The sequence below is a fragment of the Notamacropus eugenii genome, chromosome 2 (assembly GCF_028372415.1).
Source record: "Notamacropus eugenii isolate mMacEug1 chromosome 2, mMacEug1.pri_v2, whole genome shotgun sequence".
Classification (NCBI taxonomy): domain Eukaryota; kingdom Metazoa; phylum Chordata; class Mammalia; order Diprotodontia; family Macropodidae; genus Notamacropus; species Notamacropus eugenii.
The window spans coordinates 448,805,921-448,813,916 of NC_092873.1; the positions used below are offsets into that span (position 1 = coordinate 448,805,921).

Below are 7,996 nucleotides of genomic sequence, written 5' to 3' on the forward strand. Positions count from 1 at the left end.
TGTGTTTAATGATCAGTCAGTCAACAAGTATTTAATAAAGGCTTATTATGTGCTAGGCACCATATTAAGGGTCCCTAAGGATTCAGTATTAAGTCAGTTTTATTGACTGCATTTAGGCACATGACCTCTCCATCTTGTTTCTCTAGTTCTATATACGATTTCTCCCTTCAACTCCATGTGCCTTTCTTTCCATATAGGTACTTTCACTTTTACCTCTTTCCTACCATGAAGAAAACAACGCTTTATGATGCAAAGAACATTGGATTTCAAATCAAAAGACTTGGACTTGAGTGCAAATATTATTTATGTGATCCAGGGAAAGGCATTTAACCTCGTCGATCCTCAATTTCTTCAACTACAAGGCAAGGTCTATTTGCACTATCTCATGAGGTTGCTATGAAAAATGTGCCTTGAAAACCTAAATAAATTACTTTTGTTATATGAAAGTGATATTATCATTATAACCCAAGATAGGATCACATAGTTAAAGTCTATATGATTCATCATGAGCTGAACATTTAGCTTTAAAACAATTTCAGTAAAATTACTAGTACTAATTTATATTTTTCAAATTTATGTAATGCTTACAGGTTTGCATAACACTTTCCTCACAATAACTAAATGAAAAAGGGAGTTTAATTACCAATATTTATACATCTTTTTTGTAAATTTTGTTTGTCTCTATCTGTAGCTAATAGCTAACATTTACTAAGCTTTTTAAGGTTTGCTAAATACTTTATAAATTTTATCTTATTCTATTCTCACAGCAAATCTAGGAGATAAGTACTATTATAGCCTCACTTTATAAATGATGAAAACTGAGAAAAACACAACCTAAGCAACTAGCCCAGAATCACATAGCTAGCATCTGAAGCTGGATTTGAACTTAGTTCTTCCTAATTCCAGCTCTAGCACTCTATTCATCTCTACCTACCTATCTACTTGTTTTTCTAGGCAGACTTGTGATTTTGTCCATATGGTAAATTCCCTGGTTTGGAAAATTCTTCCACACATAAATTTATCCCTAACATGATTTTGGAGAGTTATCTAGGTGTTCCAGAGTCAGAAAAGTAGTATATTTCGGAGGTAGAACTTAATCCAAAATATTTCCTACTCCAAGGTCAGACCTTTGGGCATTATGTTAATCTGCAGTTACAAAAGAAAGTGGATTTGTTAGGCATCACAACAATGACCAGAAAGTGTAAGGAATGAGGGTGGGAGATGGAGAGAGTAAGGGTAGGGTTATACATAAGGTGATCAAATTTCTAACAATCTAAATAGGGTTGATGGGATGAATAGAAGAGCTCTCAGTATGTGCCTTGGAATTTTAGAAGAAATAAAAAGAACACTCAGAAATAGCAGACCAAGAGGAGAGTTGCTCCAGGATACCACTGAATTTAGAAGGTTCCAAATGGGTACCACAGGTACAGGATAAGTGAAATGTCTCTGTGCAGGGAATGTCAGTACAATTAATACTGAACCCCAGTCAACAAGCTGACTCACAGCAGAGTTGCTACCCCTCCACCAGGATCTAAGGAAGTCAGAATCAAGCATCTCCTAAATCCTGGGGTACTTTCTTCCCAAGCCAAGACTGATAATTGGGTAGGAGATGGGAAAATGCCCTCCCCACTCCAGTCAGAAATGAGCTTAGTATCTGGTTACAGGAACTAGAAGTAGGTAGGAGTGAGGGTTGGGGGGAGAGACAAAGAGAACTGTAGGATTATCTCATCTCCAAACCATAGATTCAAGTAGGGTTTCTGTTGTCTATGACAAGAATGTATCCTCACCCCACTTGGACCTCCATTTAGTGATGGAAGACCAGTTCCTTCAGGAAAGAGAAATTCACTCATAGCAATATCCTAGCATTTGACCACTATATGGTAGGAAGGAAAATCCCATTGGTATGGGGTATGAAAAGGCCATACAATATTGTTCCTTCCCATTTTTCTCTGACTGAGAAGGAAGAAGAATAGGGCACTGTGGGGAACAAGAATAAACAGAGGGAGAAATAGAGAGAGAGAGGGAGGGAGAGAGAGAGAGAGAGAGAGAGAGAGAGAGAGAGAGAGAGAGAGAGAGAGAGAGAGAGATAGAGAGAGAGAGACAGAGAGAGAGAGAGAGAGAGAAAGAAGATGTGGAGTATTTGTAACATCAGTGGGATGCCCCTTTCCCCAGGCTCTAAGGTGCCACTACAACTCAACACCTCCTTTCTTGACCACTTAGCCCATCCCAACCTTGCTTCCATCACTGGTAAAAGGCCAAAGGAGGATCTGAGGACAGAATAAAGAATGTCAGAGGCTTTTCCTCAGATCCATTAATTGGGGCAATTCCATGTTTCTCTCTCATCCTGTCTCATATTTATGCACCCAACATGTCTCAGCAGGGAGGTTTGAAGATTAAGGGAGACCTATTGTTGTGATATATACCCCCATCCCCAGCCTGAGCTTGGGTAAAAGATGCTGAAAGCATCAGAGGTGCCAGACTACTTATTCTATCTTACCCTACAAGTATTCATAGTCCTAACACCTACAATACCACTTTTGCACTATGTAGAGTAGTTGCTATTCTGCAGTATGAGAAGAAATTTTCTTACTGAGACATCCTTGCATTTACAAATCCTCTGTTTCATGTTCAAAGTCCTTTCTAAAGAGGCCATCTCCTACCTTTCTACTCTTCTTACACTTTACATTCAAGTAACACAGGCCTCCTGGCTATTCTTTAAAAAGACACTCTATCTCTGGGAATTTTCTCTGGCTGTCCCCTATGCCTGAAATTATCTCCCTTCTCAGTTCCTCCTATTGGCTTCCCTGGCTTTCTTTAATTCCCAGTTAAAATTTAATCTTCTATGGGAAGCCTTTCCCAGACCTTTAAAATTTTAATGCTTTTTCTCTTCTAATTATTTCCTAGTTATCCCACATACAGCTTGTTTGCACATATCTGTTTACTTGTCTGCCCTATTAGATTGTGAGCTCCTTGAGGGAAGGGTTTATCCTTTACCTTTTATTGTATGCCTGGAGCTTAGCTGTACTTGGCACCTAGTAGGTGTTTGGTAAATGTTGGTGATCTATTAGTCCACCAAAAGAGCATGGTCAGGGCAGGAGATGCTCTTTTCTAGCACCAGTTACAACTATGCTTAATTATTTATTGCATATTGTGTCAAGAGTTGAATATAGGTGAATGCAAATCATTTCCTAGGAGATTATCTGATATTTTTTTTAGTTTCTTATAGGGAAAGTATCTAGTAGCCTCAAGTTAAGGTTTGTTACTAAACCTAATCCCCTTGCAATCAATCAAAATTAGAAGAGGATGAAATTCTTCAGTGAAATGATGGGAAATTGTGTTCAAGGTGTCCTCTGTGTGTGCTAATCTCTCCAAAATTAACTTTCTTCAGTCATTTAACATTTAGTGAGTGTCTACTTTTGATTTAATTATCAGGTTGTTTGAAAATGAGCTAGAAATGAGAGCAGAACTTATCAATATTTACCAAAAGTACACCTATCTCTTCTACTGAATTCATTTGGAGCAAAGGCGCAGATGCATGCTATTGTATAAACAGATGATTGTATGTACTTACAAATGTATTTCTTTATTTATGTATTTGTGTGTGTGTGTAATCTCATGGGGAACAATTCTCCATGAATGTTACTATTTCCCTGCGCCTTGATAAAAGACAAATGTGGAGGCTTTAGAAGTCACAAAGACTCTTAGAATGTATTAAGTCAATATGAGATTCCCAAGGAGACTATGACAATCACATATTCATCTGATCTAGCTTAAGATAGACTGAACTTTTCTTTATTATTTATTTTAACACAAAGCTTTGTCGTTATCAATTTTATGAAAAAATATAATGTACTCAAAATAAGTACTTGGTGGCATGTTTGATAAATGATCATCATAAAAATCTTCTTTCTCCAGAGTTATCAGAAATCATTTCTTCCTTCAAAACCATTCTGCTTCCTTAGTGTTCAAGCTAGATGTGTCTCTGATGATCATGTAGCAGAGAGGGAAGATGCTGAGGAGGCCAAAACTGACAATAATAAACCATTCTTCATAATCTCCAAGGCCTTAAAATTGTTGCCTTTGCACCTGGGATAAGGACAATGTTCACTGAGTCAGGGTCTACACAGGATTTGTGATAAACATGCTTGCAGGGCAGAATATGAAAGGTTTCATTTTGCTTTCAGCTCTCTATTCACACAGTGCAATGATCAGATCTGGATCTGTTTCTTCACCCTTCACAAAAACCACTGTTTTGTCAGTTTGCTGAGGGCTTTCTTGGCTACACCTCCAAGACAATGCTGCTTCCTGTCCCAGGCATTTGTGTACTGGATCTTCTGTATGAAGTAATATCAGTCATGCTGAAAAACTTATCATCAAAATAATGAAAAGTATTAACGGGAAGACCCAAGAACCATGGCTAAAGTTCTTTTGTGGTATGAGACCCAATAGCTATGGTCATTTGTACTGAGATGTTCTTCATCAGATTAACTCTAGATGCCCTTACCCCTCAATTCCGTAATCATCACAGTAACAATATCCTCCACTCCTTGGTGAATCATAGTGACTATGTCTTCATTAGATTTATTGTTATAGATGACAACAGTAATTGCATTGTGGAGGCTGTCTGTGATATTTTCTCTTGAAATATAGTTTTCCCATCTGCAGCAAAGCAATCTGTTGTTTGATGTCAGGTGAAACATGAAAATATCTTTGAGGTTCACTCCCAGATTATCTGCAATTCTGTGTAGCAGCAGGGGAGTCATGACCTGGCCCCTGACCTCTGCCTCAAGGAAGTCAAGACTGTAGGTCTCCCATGGTGCATATGGAAATTCCATGGGCTACCCCAGGAGGCCTGGCTCATTTACTGTCACATTGATGAACGTGCATTAGTACTCCTGTTTTTCACAGTCTGCCCCAGTCACCCACAGGCACCAGTGCAGTACAGCCAAGAGGACCAAGCTGGGTTACTGGGCCCCCTTTCAGCAGACCCCAGTGCTCCCGAGACTTGGGATGGGGTAGGAGATAAAGGGTCGAGTTAGGTCAGGCAGGACAGTTGGCAGAAGCAGACAGGGTAGCTCAGAGTAGGAAGTATTAGCTAAAGGTATTGAATTCATGGGGTTGTATACACTGAACTTTTCAATGGATAATCAAAAATTATTTGCAGTTTACCATCTGTTATTTGTTAATACAGCAGCTCTTAAGCAACTCCTTTAAAGTCTACATTACTGAAATAAGTCTATAGTGCTCCCTGGTTCTATGTGTAATATTGACTCTCTGCCCAAACACAGTAAGTTCCTAGATCGCTCAGGATGGAGGAGAGATAAAAATAAAGTACAAACAGCAAAATCCTTGACAAAGGACTTTGCTCCCTGTCGACCACTTTAATCTAAGGGGCAGCTAAGTGGCAAAATGGAGGGAGCACCAGGCCTGGAGTCAGGAAGACCTGAGTTCAAATCCCTCAGCACTTACAAGCTGTGTGACCCTGGGCAAGTAACTTAACCCTGTTTGTCTCAATTTTCTCATCTGTAAAATGTGCTAGAGGAGGAAATGGCAAACCACTCCAGTATCTTTGCCAAGAAAACTCTAAATGAGTTCTCTAAGAACTGAAGAAAAATATCATATTTCATGTTCCTCCCCTATTTGAATTCTCCAGTACAGACTACAGAAGTCAATTTGTCTTTTTTCTTTAAAAACAATGTGCACATTCAAGACTCCATGTTTTTTTCTTTTCCAGAAATGCCTTTTTGTCTCTTCTTCCTTTGTCTAAATCTATATTTATTTCAAAGCAAAGGGACAACACGGAATGATTGATAGAGCCCTAGAAAATCTTGGGTCAGTAAGACCTGGGTTTGAATCCTGTCTCAAACATTAGCCCAGGCATTTCAGTTAACCTTAGATTCTCAGTTTCCTCATCTATAAAATATGGGTAATAATATCACCTCTCTCTCAGGGTTGTTGTGACACTTAAATACACATACATACTTTAACAACCTTTAAGAATTATATGGGATCAGAGGATCATAGATTTAAAGCCAGAAAAATCTTTAGAGGATATCTAGGTCAAATCCCCCACTTTAGAGATGCAAAATTAAGACCTCTGACTCTAGACTCAACACATGTGCCACTGTACCACATTGATATAAATGTCAACTATTATTATTATTTCCAGGCTCAATTCCTGTACCACTTCTGCCTTAAACTGTTCACTGAAATACACATCTTTCCAGTCCTTTTCCATCCTCTGAAATGGTACTGCACATATTTCAATCATTTAACAAGTATTTCTTAAGTCCTTTCTGTTTGCCAATCTAGAGATGCAAAGACAAAAAAGAAGTCCCTGTACTTCAAAAGCTTAGATTCTATTAGAGGAAAAACCATGCATATATACGTAAATACATAAATAAACATAAAATAATTGTAAAAGAGACGTCCAAAACCCTTACCTCAACTAAGAAAGCCAAGATTTCTAGGTTTAATCAATCAATGGGAAGTATGTGCTAGGACTGAATCAATCAATCAATCAAAGACATTAAGATAAGTGCAAGAAATCCAGATAATCAAGTGGAAAAGAGTAGACCACATTTTGTCACTGGATGAAATAAATAAATGCTGTATAGTAAATCCATTTGGAATGAGGTAAAAAGACTTCGCCATGACCAGTGGGTCTTATATAAAATAACAAGTTATTTCCACACCTGAGCATCTGAGTGTCTGGCAAACTAGAGGAGAGAATAGTTCCACTCAAACCTCAGTTAAATAGTCATTTTAGGGGGAGGGAAAAAAAGTTCTCCTCACACCCACTTTATATCTAAACACAGAAATACCCTTTGAATTTTAAAACATCTGGAAGATTTAGATTTTTGTGTTGACACTCTAGGAGTGTCCTTGAAATAACACTGACTAGTGGTAATGTCTACATCGGGAGCTGGGGACAAATTAGACACACCAAGGAAAGACTACAGTTTCTATACCCTCTAAAGAACCCAGTAGTAAGCTCCATCATAGGTAAGGGGAACTTCCTGAGGGGGTAAAGTTGGGGGGGGGGAGTGATGGAGGGGGAGAGGCAGTCAAGGATGTCCAACAAAAATATTCCAGAAGATTCAAGTTATTCACTTGACCACATGTACTCTAAGGCTGAGCCCACTTTCCCCCAGAATCTGTATGCACTTATGAGAGAGTATGCTCTGATTTACAAGGAGGTAGTATTTTGTACCAATTTTTCATACTACATTACCATAGGAAATATCAATTTCTAAGAGCTACTTAAACCTGACTGGTTAACTGGAATCAACTGATAATTAACGAAAGCACATTGTTGGGAGGTCACAAGTTAGGCTAGTAGAAAACCACTATTCCCACCTCCCCTACCCCCTGCCTGTCAGTTTCACCTATAAACTGGAGGAGGAGATGGAGCCAGCCAACCTCTGGGGACCCATACTACCAGTATAAATAGGGTTTGAGGATAGTAGCCTTAGATACTGTGTTTGTGTGTGCACACAAAGTCCATACAAAATAATTTCAGGTGGGAGCACCTGAGGACGTCTTTTCATTGTAGGTGTCAACTGAGGAAGTAAGCTAGAAATCTAGGAGGTGGAGGTGAAGGGGTGGTCTAGGCATGGGTAAGAATTTATGTATAGGTGAAGAAACAGGAAACAGAGGGTCATATTAGAGGAGTAGCAAGTGGCCCAATTTGGTTTCAAGGTAGAATATACAGAGGGGATAATTGTCAGACTAGTCTGAAAAGATAGGTCAAAGCCAGATTGCAAAGGGCACTGGATGAATGAGGAGTTTTTTGGTTTTGGTTTTTTTTTTGCTTTTGCTTTTTCCTAGAGACAACAGGAATCAAATTCACCTTCTTCATCAAAGGAGTGACTGGTCAGGTCACAGGGTGCACAGGGTTTACTGACCTCTGAACTGTCCAATTGACAGTAGCACTTCATAATTACTATATGCTAGCATGCGTTATCATTTAAATACTGAAAGCATGTCTCTTAAG

The 7,996-nt window shown here is 38.8% G+C and overlaps 1 pseudogene; it reads right to left on the reverse strand.

Annotated features, from left to right (window-relative positions):
* Window positions 1-3,989: 3,989 nt before the first annotated feature.
* LOC140523170 (E3 ubiquitin-protein ligase RNF130 pseudogene) lies at window positions 3,990-6,238 on the reverse strand (annotated as a pseudogene).
* Window positions 6,239-7,996: the final 1,758 nt, after the last annotated feature.